Source organism: Vanacampus margaritifer, chromosome 1 (assembly GCF_051991255.1).
Source record: "Vanacampus margaritifer isolate UIUO_Vmar chromosome 1, RoL_Vmar_1.0, whole genome shotgun sequence".
Classification (NCBI taxonomy): Eukaryota; Metazoa; Chordata; class Actinopteri; order Syngnathiformes; family Syngnathidae; genus Vanacampus; species Vanacampus margaritifer.
In genome coordinates this window covers 58,647,885-58,660,233 of record NC_135432.1, presented here as the reverse complement: position 1 = coordinate 58,660,233, position 12,349 = coordinate 58,647,885, and positions in this window count along the sequence as shown.

The window sequence follows — 12,349 nt, the reverse complement described above, 5'->3', positions numbered from 1 at the left end:
TCATCTGGAATCCATTGGTGGCTAGCTCATTTGCATGAGCGAGACAAAAATCGAGGTTTGTAATGTATGCTGTAATTCTCGATCCTTGGGGTATTTTGAGAAAAGCCCGTTGCCGACATGTTATCAAGATGCCTGGGAACTGCTTTAAATTGTGAAAGAAAAAAGAGCCGGTGTCTGATTTCGTTCATGACATCATATTCCCGTCTGAGCGAGGGTGTGCCATCAGTCACCTGAAAAACGTCAGTGAGGAATGACACAGACGGGGAGAAGTCACAGGGTTGCTGTTCATTTCGATTAAAGCAGGCTTCTCGTCCTCCCGAGAGAAACAAACTAACACATCCGTTCCTCGACTCTCAGACACCACTCTTATGGACCGCTGTGGTTCATTAATGCGAGTATAATAGCTCAACCACTTGCAATTAGTAATGTGTTTAAGGCACACACACACACACACATACACATCAGAGGGTACAGGCTACACACTTGCACCTCTGCACACACACTGACACGCGCAGTCACAAAGTGTCGGGTGCATTTTTTAAGAGGAGGAATATGATAATGAACCTGGCTTGATAGAGTAATTAACTGGGCTAAATGGAAATCCCATGAGGTTCAGTGATAGTTAGCAGATGTTCTCTGAAATACATTAAAGACCAGACATCTTGTGAAAGGAGAGGAAGTGAGGAAAAAAAAAAAAAAGAAGCAGAAATAAGTTAGGTTTTCCTAATTGGAAGTGAATGGTCCTCTTCTGTTTGACCTGCTGAGGGAGGTACGTCAGCTGACCAGTCATGTGCCTCATGAAATGAGGACAACCTTGAGCGATTTTTGTATGCAAATTGATTTTTATGAGCGTGACAAATTTCTAGCGACGTGGTTTGTTAAATTTGCTTTCGAGTGTGTCAGCAGAGCAGCAGGGACGGAACGCGACTTTGATTGAGATTTCAGACTGGCAAATGGTGATTTTGTTTGTTTGTCAACATTACCTTGAATTATACTGTACCGAATATAATTCTTGCAGTTTTTTTTTTTTTACATAGCATATTTGTGGTCTTCTCCATACGTTGACATCAGTGGCAACCACCGGAGGCGATAGTTGGATACTAACGCTAACTAGCTTGCTGAGTCACACTGAGAATTACCATCTGCTTCCCTGTCTGAACTTTAGAACAAAGACAGCAGGCTGTCAAAGTTTCCATCCAATGCCCGACATTCGAGGTAAAAAAAAAGAAGAAGTACAGACTCAGCCACAAGATGACAAAAATACGTCGATGAATACATAAATGCAAAGCCGAACTCTAATCCTAATTTTGGATTTGAATTCAATTGAACCATCTCGTAGAGAGGAACTCATTTTAATTTCATTTTAAACATTTCTTGACAATAATACGTTATATGTGACCTCACTAGTCTACACATGACATTCTGGTTAATATTACATTTGTGGAATATGAGTTATACAGCAAAATCTAGCCGTTTTTACCCATCTCAGAGGGCGGCCATTTTGCGACTTGCTGTCGACTAAAGATGACATCACAGTTGCTCAGGCAACGGCCAATCACAGCTCACCTGTTTTCTGAAGCTGAGCTGTGATTGATTGGTTATTAAAATTCATTCACTGCCATTGACAGCTATAGACGTCCAAAATTCATTTGAACTATTTTTATGAGTTTAACATTTTTTTTCAATTTTTGTTAACAAGAGTTTGAAAACCTAGAATTTTTATATATATATATATATATATATATATATATAATTTTTTTGTAAATTTTGAACAGATATAAAATTTGTGATTAATCGTGAGTTAACTCGTGAAGTCATGCGATTAATTATGATTGCAAATTTTAATCGCTAGATGCCCCTAATTTTTAATAAGCTTTTTCTTTAAAAAATTACAACACATTTATTTACTTATATTTTTTTAATCATGTTTTTTTTTTCAAAGAAAAGATTATTAAAAATTTGGGGCGTCGGGCGATAACAATTTTTAAACGTAATTAACCGCATGACTTCACTACAACTCCCGATTAATCACAAATTTGATATCTGTTCTAATACAAAAACAAATTATTTGTTTTCATACTTTTGTTAACAAAAGTGGGAAAAGATGTTAAACTAATAGTAATGGTTCAAATGAATTTTTGACGTCTATAGCCGTCAATGGCAGTGAATGAGTCAACTGAGACAACAACACATTTATTTACTTATATTTTTTTAATCATGTTTTTTTTTTCAAAGAAAAGATTATTAAAAATTTGGGGCGTCGGGCGATAACAATTTTTAAACGTAATTAACCGCATGACTTCACTACAACTCCCGATTAATCACAAATTTGATATCTATTCTAATACAAAAACAAATTATTTGTTTTCATACTTTTGTTAACTAAAGTGGGAAAAAATGTTAAACTAATAGTAATGGTTCAAATGAATTTTTGACGTCTATAGCCGTCAATGGCAGTGAATGAGTCAACTGAGACCTGAGCAACTCTGATGTCATTTTAAGTCGAGAGTAAGTTTCAAAATGGCCGCCTTCTAAAGCTGATAAAAACTGATGGATTTTGCTGCTTAACTCATATTTCACTACTGCAATATTAACTAGCAGAGATGGGGAAAGTACTGACATTCTCTACTTGAGTAAAAGTACAATTACTTGTGTAAAAAACAACTTTGGTTTGAGTAAAAGTACTCACTCAAAAATAATTACTCAAGTAAAAGTAAAAAAAAAAAAGTACAGACTTTGAAATGTACTTGACGAGTAGAAGCAAAAAGTATTTTTTTTTACCAGATATTAGCTAAAAAAAAAGAGGCCAATTTAATATAGAGTTTCTTGGTGAGCAACTTTATGTCCTCGTTCCATGTGCTCATGTAGGTGTTAAAGCAGCTGCAGGAAGTTGGCTACAAAATGACTTCCTGTGTCCTCTGCCTCCTGCCTCCCACGCATCAGGTCAAAGCCTGATATGTAGAGCAGCGTCGTCAAAAAATAAAACATCCCAAACATGCCACTAGGTCATAAGTAATCCCACTTGCGTACAATCCCATCAAACGTGCTCCTCATTCATCAAGATACTTTGCGTGTGTAGTTTGAACTTTGGGCGACCTCGCCTTAAAATGTATTGATCACTCCCATTAAGTCTCCCCGCCTCTTTAATCTAATCTTTTCGTTCCCTCCGCAACTCTCGCAGGCACATCCACACTATCGCGAAAACCCTTATTTTGACACGCCTGTATTGCAAGCAGTACACTTGGATCCTCTACCGAGCTAATCTGTTTACGTTAAGTGTGAAGAATGCCTGAGCATGAACTCTGTAATGAGAGGACAGCCGATATCAAGCCACAAGACAACGATGCGGGCTTTCACTTTGACACACAATGAGTTATTACTCCAGATACTTATGTTCATAACATGGAGATATATTGCTGACATGTTGATATTTGCTATTTATAAAACCTCAGATGAGAACCAGAAGGCAATGAATTATAGATGCAAAATATATAGCAACCTTGTATTGCCACTGTATAACTTTTTCACATGATGGGCTGGTTTGTGTTCTTTAGCATGTCCAATATGTAGCCAAGCAACCCAAGAAAACAAATTTTAAAATGCTGCTTACTTAAACGAATAAATAAATATAAAACAATTTTGTCTCTTCAGACCGCATCTCCTCCTTTCACTCTGTATTGGAGATAAGCGTCAATTCAGTTGGTGTCACTTAGATTTGATATACCCTTGGATTATGAATAAAATATTTTGAGCATGTGATTTGCATAATGATGTATTTATAAATCCATCACATATAGGACTGAACTGAACTTAGCAAACGCAGCGTTAAATGTCAACAATAACAACACTTAACAGCTCTGTCATCTGGTCTTCCTCTTTGCAGATGTAAGGGTTGATATTTTACTTGTGGCCAGTAAGTGTAAATCATTTAATCTGATCTTGTTTTAAGACCAAATCAAATCAAACTGTGTTCAAAATGCACTGACATAGAAACCTCTTTGCTGCACACAGTGGAGTCGGACATCCTAAACCCACTGGACATATAGTATTTGATTATTTCACCTGGAAGTGTGGCCTCGGTGGTCTTTGTTGCATGTTTGTTAACATGGAGCAGTTGAAATTTTAACAAATTAAAACAGCTAGACGACTTTTTTTCCCCGAGAGTCGCTGCTTACTGTTTGGAAAAATGCTTTTGAATATCCAAGTTTGGCGTTTACACCTCCTATATTGTTGTTAGTTCGGCCGTCGTTGGAAAACAGAACTTGGTTAGCCGGCGCTCGCTAAATAAAGGTTGAAAGGAAGTAAACACAGAAATCTACTACTGTTCATGAAAACCGGATAGACAATAGATGTGTCAACCAAAGAACCCTTGAAATGTATACAAAGGCTACTTATGTGAACTGATGCACTGCCTGTAGCCATGACCTTGACACAGAAGTCAGATTACATTTGAACCCCCCCCACCCCCCCAATATATATATATATATAAAATACCATTGTTTTAAACATTGTCCCGATAAAGTTTTTCCCCCTGATTTTTGTGAAGTGGTTAGCTTTTTCCTATTTAGCCTACCTGGCGAGCCGGCCCTGCCTTGATATTCGTTAACGTTTTATCTGCATCAATTCATTATTCTGAAATGGATTTGCCTTGACTTGGTGAGCAGAGTGACCAATCAGGTGTCAGGACCTGCCTACAGATAAAATTAATTCATGAAACACCGCAACACAGTGACCAAGAAATAATTAATTAAATAGAGACATAAATATATATATATATATATATATATATATATAATTATATATATACAAATAATCATAGGTAATTTCATTCATTAATGACACATTTAATAACACATTGATTTATTTAATTTTAAATAATTAATGACACATTTATTTAATTAATTAATGGCGTATTTATTTATTTAATTTTGGCGCTTTTGGTCCTCCATAGGCGGAGGCTCTGCAGAGTTTGTTTTTCAGTCGGGAAATACAAACCTAAAATGTTGTTTCACTGTTAAGTGTATTATTTATGTTTCAAATGGCAGCTACTTTATATTTTATTATGCAGGTGTTTCTTTTCACTTTATTAAAATAAACCTAAAGTTAAAGCCAAAACTGAAATAGTAATATATATATATTTTTTATTATTATTATTTGTTTTACTTATCTGTGTGCTGTATTTGTTTTAATAGGCAGCAACTTAAAAAAAAAATAATTAAAATATTTTTTTATGTCTATAAGAATAACTGTCAAACCTTGTTTTTTTTTTGTTTTAGGGGTGCAACAGTTTCTGTTTGACACTTCCGAAAGCTTTTGTTGTTTGCTCTTTGTAGCTCAGCCGTGATGTCACATTATGGACAAATACGGCACCATCCAGCCGAGGCACCCTACAGTGAAAAAAACACAAACCAGACCAGGGTTTACTGACTCTCCACCTTTCACTGAGCACAAAGGTCAACTGAGTCAAGCACTTCTGTCAATCAGTGCAATCTTCCCAACAAGACCAAATCGCTCCATGCTGGTTAACCATTACAATGCTCAATAAATCATTCCCTTGGCCTGTATCGGAATTTAATGACGCCTTAGGCCTACAATGGTACCTTGAGTTTAATCGCACATATCTCAAATTACCTTTCCTCATATAAATGAAGGTAGGCAAAGTACAAAAGTAAAAAAAAAAAAAAAAAAAAAAGGTCTGCTATTTGGAAAGGCTTGTGCCACCAGTCACCCGACCGACTTTGTGGAAATTGGCAGCTCTACCAGGGTAGTATATCTGTGCTAGATTAGTAATAATCAGATTTTTGCTTTAAATGCATTCCCCTAGCACTTTAACCGCAAGCAAATCTGCGATGATGGTTTTAGCCTCCAACTCAAACAAGCCAACGTGTCTAATGGACTCATCAGGCCTTTCAGATAATCATCTTTTATTTTAGGCTAGCTACTTAAGTGCTACACTCTCGCTCTCTCTTTTTCTCTTTCTCTCTCTTTTTCTTTTCTCTCCTGCTCCCATTTCTCTCCGATTCCCCACTACAAGGAGCAAAGAAGCGTCAGGAGATGTTTAATTAAGACAACAGATCAATTAACAGCTCAATTAGCCCGGCTAATTAAGGGCTCAGTTGGAACCAAACCTCGCTCTCCTCCCTGCTCTCTGTGTTGTCAATGTCTCTTGTCCCATCGCTTTCTTGCACATCCCCCCCCCCACCCCCACCCCCGCCCTCCCCCCTTGCCCTGTCACCCTCACCGTAGCGTGGGACACGGTTGTCGCCGTAGACCAAATTATAATCCTACTTAATCGTTAGTGCAGATTTGGGTGAAAATTGCTTTTACGCAAAAGATAGTCTGACTGTACATTTCAATTCTGATCACTCGTCATTTAAGGGCTAATTGCTGTTGCAGCAGCCGGGAGGAAAAGGTGCACCAGGGTGAAGATTTATTTTTTTTTTAGTGGGCATTGCATCATTTGAAGTGCTGGGAATTTATTTGAATGAACAAACCCAGCAACCTCTATATATTACCGTATAAGTCCCATGAATAACACACACTCCTCAAAATCACCCTTAAATTTTTTATTTTTTTTTCCTGCTATACTTGCATATAATACGGTCCCCCGAATTACTGGTACAGACGCATGTCAAAAAATGTTCGGAAAGAGATGCTGTAAATTAGATTTTGTATTGCGCGCCTTTTTCCGAGTACTGTAGTGCTTCTTTCCGCCGCTAATACCGACGATTGGCGCTGTGCGAGCTCACCCAGCATTGGAGGCTCAGCAACGTGTCGAGGAGGAGGAAGAAGAAGAAACGCCTGTCGCTCATAGATAAAGCCATCGCACTCTTCGAGCAGCAAGACCCAAATATTGAACGTTGCACAAAGGTTGCAAATCAATTGAATGATGCCATACAGTGCTACCGCATCATTTATGATGAAAAAAAAAAGAAAACTGTGCAATCGTAGTTAGATCGCTTCTTTCGGCCAGTTTCTAGTAAATCCTCCAAGGAAGATACTCATCAACCCTCATCTTCTTCTCCTCGACCCTCAACTTCTTCCTACATTGAAGTTACGGAGGAGGAAGTAACTTTTGAAGCCCATTCCAGCGACGACGAAGAACCTCTCATGATATAAAATCCTCCTCTTCCTCCTCCTCCTCCTCCATCAAATCCTTAAGCATCGAGTACATCTTCCAAAAGTAAGTTAAACTTCATTTTATTTATCTTATTACGTACATGTACATACTGTGTGTGTCTCTCGCTCTCTCTCTCTAACATACGTAGTACAGTACTGTACGTATTCTCTTTAAACATAAATTATAATACAAAATATAGCACTGAAGCAACTTACGAACAAATTCACCTTACGAACGATCGCTCGGAACGTAACTCGTTCGTAAGTTGGGGAGCGTCTGTATCCTTTATTATTAGAGTGAATAATATGAAAGACTAACGATTAGTAGTATGAACACTTCTAAATCCAGGTTAAAAACTATGCTCTTTGATTAAGGTCTTTAAAGCATTTTTAAAATCATGTTTTCGAAAATCTTGTTCTTGCACTATTTGCTCATTTAGTAATTTTAGTCAGCTATTTTTTATTTTTGCTTTGCTTTTAAACTTCTTTAACTATGTTCATAACTGCTTTTTAAAAGCACAGAGGTCTGGCCTAAATGGCTTTTTTTTTTGTTTCGTATTAAGCCCCCTGTATAATATTACTTTATCTTATATATTATAATATTTTTAATCTATATTGTATTATATACTCCCCTTTTATGTATTACTGTTAACTTATTTTAGAGTTTTAAATATTTTAACCATTTCTTCACAGCGACTCTAGTGGTTAGAATGGCTGCCTCACAGCTCTGAGATTTTGGGTTCGAGTAAGCTCTGTGTTGCATTTGCATGTTCTCTTTGTACTTTTGTGGGTTATGTCAAAGGACTTTGGCTTCCTCCCAATTCCCAAAACATGCCCGGTTTATTGAATACTAAATTGTCTATAGGTGTGAATGTAAATTGTGCATATGCAGAATGTGCTCTGCAATTGACTGGTGACCATGTCAGGGTGTTCCCCACCTTTTGCCTTAAGTCAGGTGGGATAGGTTCCAGTTCAAGACTCAACTTTTCATAGATGTTGCCATGGCGATACGATCTACCTTCATAGTTACCTTACTGTTTCATATTTTGAAAGGAATCAAACCAGGCCTGATTATATTTGTGATACTGGTCGAACATTGGGGCATTGAAATTATGAAGCACTTGAAACGTTCCTTTCTTTTCTTTGATCCTTCCTCGGGTTTCCTGACGGCCTCACGACTCTGGCTGGAAGTGTTCGGTTTAGGGAAAAGGTATGGGATATATATTTTTTTAATAGGTTTTAGGTGAACTAATGAATACACACACACTCGCACACACGCACACACATATTCACCCACATACAAAAAAAAAAAAAAAAAATAATAAATTAAAAAAAAAATATATATATATAGATAGATAAAAAAAGGAGAGCAATGATGATGACATGTCAAATTGGTAAAATTACCGAATGAACAATACTGAGCTCTCCAGAAACGAAAAAAGAAAAATTTTTTTTTTAAATTTTAATAATTATAGTTTCCTCTTTGTGGCCTACAAGGCTGTCAAACGCAACACATTGTGCATTTGGAGAGTCATGAAGCTCAGTCTTTACTGAGCCAGTTGCCTTGTGTGAATCAAGACAAATTTTCATTGCGTTTGATGAATTAAATTTGCGTCTGCGAGGATGCAAAGACGGAAACTTCTGGGAAACGTACTCACCCGAGTAATTATGTCGTAATGATTGTTATTGATTGCCCGTGGATGAGGCACAAGATGGTGGCGAGCTGTTTATTCTTTGGTTTACACACGCTGTGCAGTCTTTAAGCTTTTTTTTTTTGTATTTTATAACATGACTTGGAATAGCTTGTTCCGACATGTAATTTGTGTTTTGTGGGTGTCAACAAGAGTTCAGGTGCTGGATTCTCACAAGAATCTCAAAAGGAGTAGACCAGTCTGGGGTTCTGTTGCCCATTCCCTGTCTGTTCTTATTACTGTGCAGGACCAGGAGCAGGTCCAGGCCACACACACATACACAACAAAACGACATACTCAAAGATGCTCACTCACATAAAAGGTCTTGCTGGGACAATCAGTTTCTACAGGAAAATCTGCCTCAAATGAAGTAAGTTTCTGGTTGATGTGCGCACACACACACACACACACACACACACACACGCACACACACACACACACACACACACGTACAACCACAAAGGGACACACTGTGAAAGTCTTGTGACAGGATGAGTGACAGCGGGACAGGCTGTTGCCACATGACTTCCCCTCTCTCTCTGTCTTTCTCCACACACGTTCCAGTGTTAATAAATTGTGTCCCAGCAGCTGTTTGCTTCGACTGCAGCCTCCGTCTGCCGTGTGATCTGATGCGACAATGACGTCCAGTAAGCCGTTGATTCTCCTCCTTCCTGTTTCTCTTCCACTTCCTGTCCATGTGCGAACCTGACATCCAAGTGACACTGCTCATGCTTAGTGTGCATGCTCTGTGACGTACCAACTGGTTACTGGAATAGAAGTCGAGAGATACAGTTTGCCATCCATTAGGGGTGTGCCCAAAAATCAATTCTCATAATAATGGCGATTATCTTTCAGTATGATTCAGAATTGATTTTAAATGTCCCAAAATCGATTTTATTTAAATTATTTTATACTGTCTTGCCTTTGTTTGTGTGTGCCTTCACTGGGAGCGCTGTTCATGTTGTACCCGATTTGGCCACTTAGGGGCAGTATGGTTCCACGTGGTCTGATACACCGTTAAGTTGTAGCCACATTAGAGAGTAGAAGGAAAAAGTCACAATCAAGTTATTCCAATAAAAGTTTTTTTTTTTTGCAGCGTGGAGCCGTTCTTTTGAGTGATAAAAGTGCCGCGAGTAGCGCGCTAAATAGCAGTAGCGAGTCAGGCTGGAGTAGATCATTGCGATTCTTTTCACATCTAGAAATTGAAGGAAAAATAATTGTCAATCAAATAATTTTGAATCAAAAATCATTCTTAATTGAAAATCAATTCCGAATCGGATCGCAGGCCCAAAAATCGGAATCGAACCGTAAGACATTCAAAGATTCCCACCCCTACCATACATTGTAACACTCCTGGTTGGATGTGCAGGCTGACTATACATACAGCATATTATATATAATTAATGTAAGGAGAATGGAAGTTCTAGCATGGTAAAAACTAAACCAACCGACCTCTATTATTATTCCCATTTTAGCAGAAACACACTGTTTACACATGTGAGTGAAGTAACTAACTTCTGTGGAATAATGTGAAAACACATTGGAGAAATCATTGTATTCAGGCTCGTAACTCCTATCATGTAAAAAAAAAAAAAAGGCTATCATGGTAGTAAATGGAGATACTTTCGACCAACTATTGAATTGTTAAACTTGACTCATTGAGCCATTTTCAGCAGTAAAAAAGTAAATATTTTGTCCAAAATTCATTTGATAATATCATTATTTTTCATGAACAATTAATACCTTAAAAGAGTAATTTTGCCACTTGCTGTCGATTGATTATGACATCACCTGTGCTGAGAAAATAGGCAACGGCCAATCAGGGCTCACCTGTTTTCTGGGTTTTGGTCAGCAAGCTCAAGCCCTGATTAGTCGTTACCCGTTTCCTCAGCACAGGTGATGTCATAATCAATCAACAGCAAGTGGCAAAATTACTCTTTAAAGGTATTAATTGTTCATGAAAAATAATGAAGTTATTACGTTAATATAAACAAAATATTATCTTCTCACTGCTGAAAATGGCGCAATAAGCCAAGTATCTCTTTAAACATTATTTCTTTGTTTGTTTAACACAAAGTAAAGATTTTCTTAGAACAGGAATGCATTATTCATTATTGGAAACTTCTTTTTTCCTCTAGTCCGTGTGTCCAGTTGGACTGAGAAAAATGATGATTAGAAGTCGCCGTCACCAGAAATGGGTCACTTATTAAGACCTAGAGGCTACCCTTCCAAACCGGTTAATAATTCATTACATTTGATATTTTCTCCCCATTCTTTCCTTTTAATATATATGAATATTGACTGCAGAAAGGGAGTGAGGCCAAGCAGCCAGCCAGAGGAAGATTCCAGTAGTGCGTGATTGGCCTTAAGCCATTCTCCTGGCCTGCTGCTCTTTGAATAATGCATGCTCTTTTTAATGAAGACCCCTTTATGTTGTCTTTTTTTTTTCCTACTTCTTCAGGATCTAGGGTGAAATTAGCATTCCCTGCCTTTTTGCATTTTAATGATGTTTTGGCTAAGAACTCCAGATCACGCTTATTGTTTCGAATCTTGGTCTAAAGGTAAAGATTTGGGTGAGCTTCAGAACATAGCATGCCTCAAATAATAACCAAATATCAAAATTTATAGAAACATGGTCTACGTATATATAGAATTTTTTAACCTAATTCTGGTTACTTAATTCTGTCTGTTAGCGAGAGCCACCACATCGTGATAACTTACGTTGATGTTTCTGCATTTGGCAATTTATTATTATATTATATTATTAGTATGGGATTTTTTTTAATGGGCTTTAGGTGAACTGATGAATACACACACGCTCGCACGCACGCACACACACACGCACATACACACGCACATACACACTCACCCACATACCCAAAAAAAATAAATATATATATATATATATATATATATATAATTTTTTATTATTATTATTATTATTATTATTTATATATATATATATATATATATATATATATAAAAATATATATATATTTTTTTCATTATTATTTATTTAAAAAAAAAAAAAAAAAAAAAGGAGAGCAATGATGATGTCAAATCGAATGAACAATACTGAGCTTTCCTGGAGAGAGAAAAAAAAAAAAAAGAGAACATAGCATGGCTAACAATGTGCTTTCCTTTTTTTGCAAATGCCAATGTGGCTTTGTTTTGTGACACTTTAACATGACCATGATAGCAGTTACATGTTGACGGTTCTAACTTAGTAGAGTGTGGGATTAGAGTCAAAACCAGATTTTAAAAAAAATGTAGCATGTTAGCGCTTTTAACACCAGCATCACCTCTAAACGCTGCAGCATTAAGTTCCAAAGCACGTGAACATTTTTTACATGTGGCTTAAAATAACACCCTTGCAGTTGTTTCTGGACTTTTTTTTTGGATTCTGGAGTGCATGAGCCAAACTAATTCCTTGTGAATCTTGATAAAACTTGGTAAAATGGGAGTTGATCCAATATGGAGGGGGCAGAAAGCTTGGGGATACAAACGATACCAGACACCATGAAGATTAGTTTACGCAT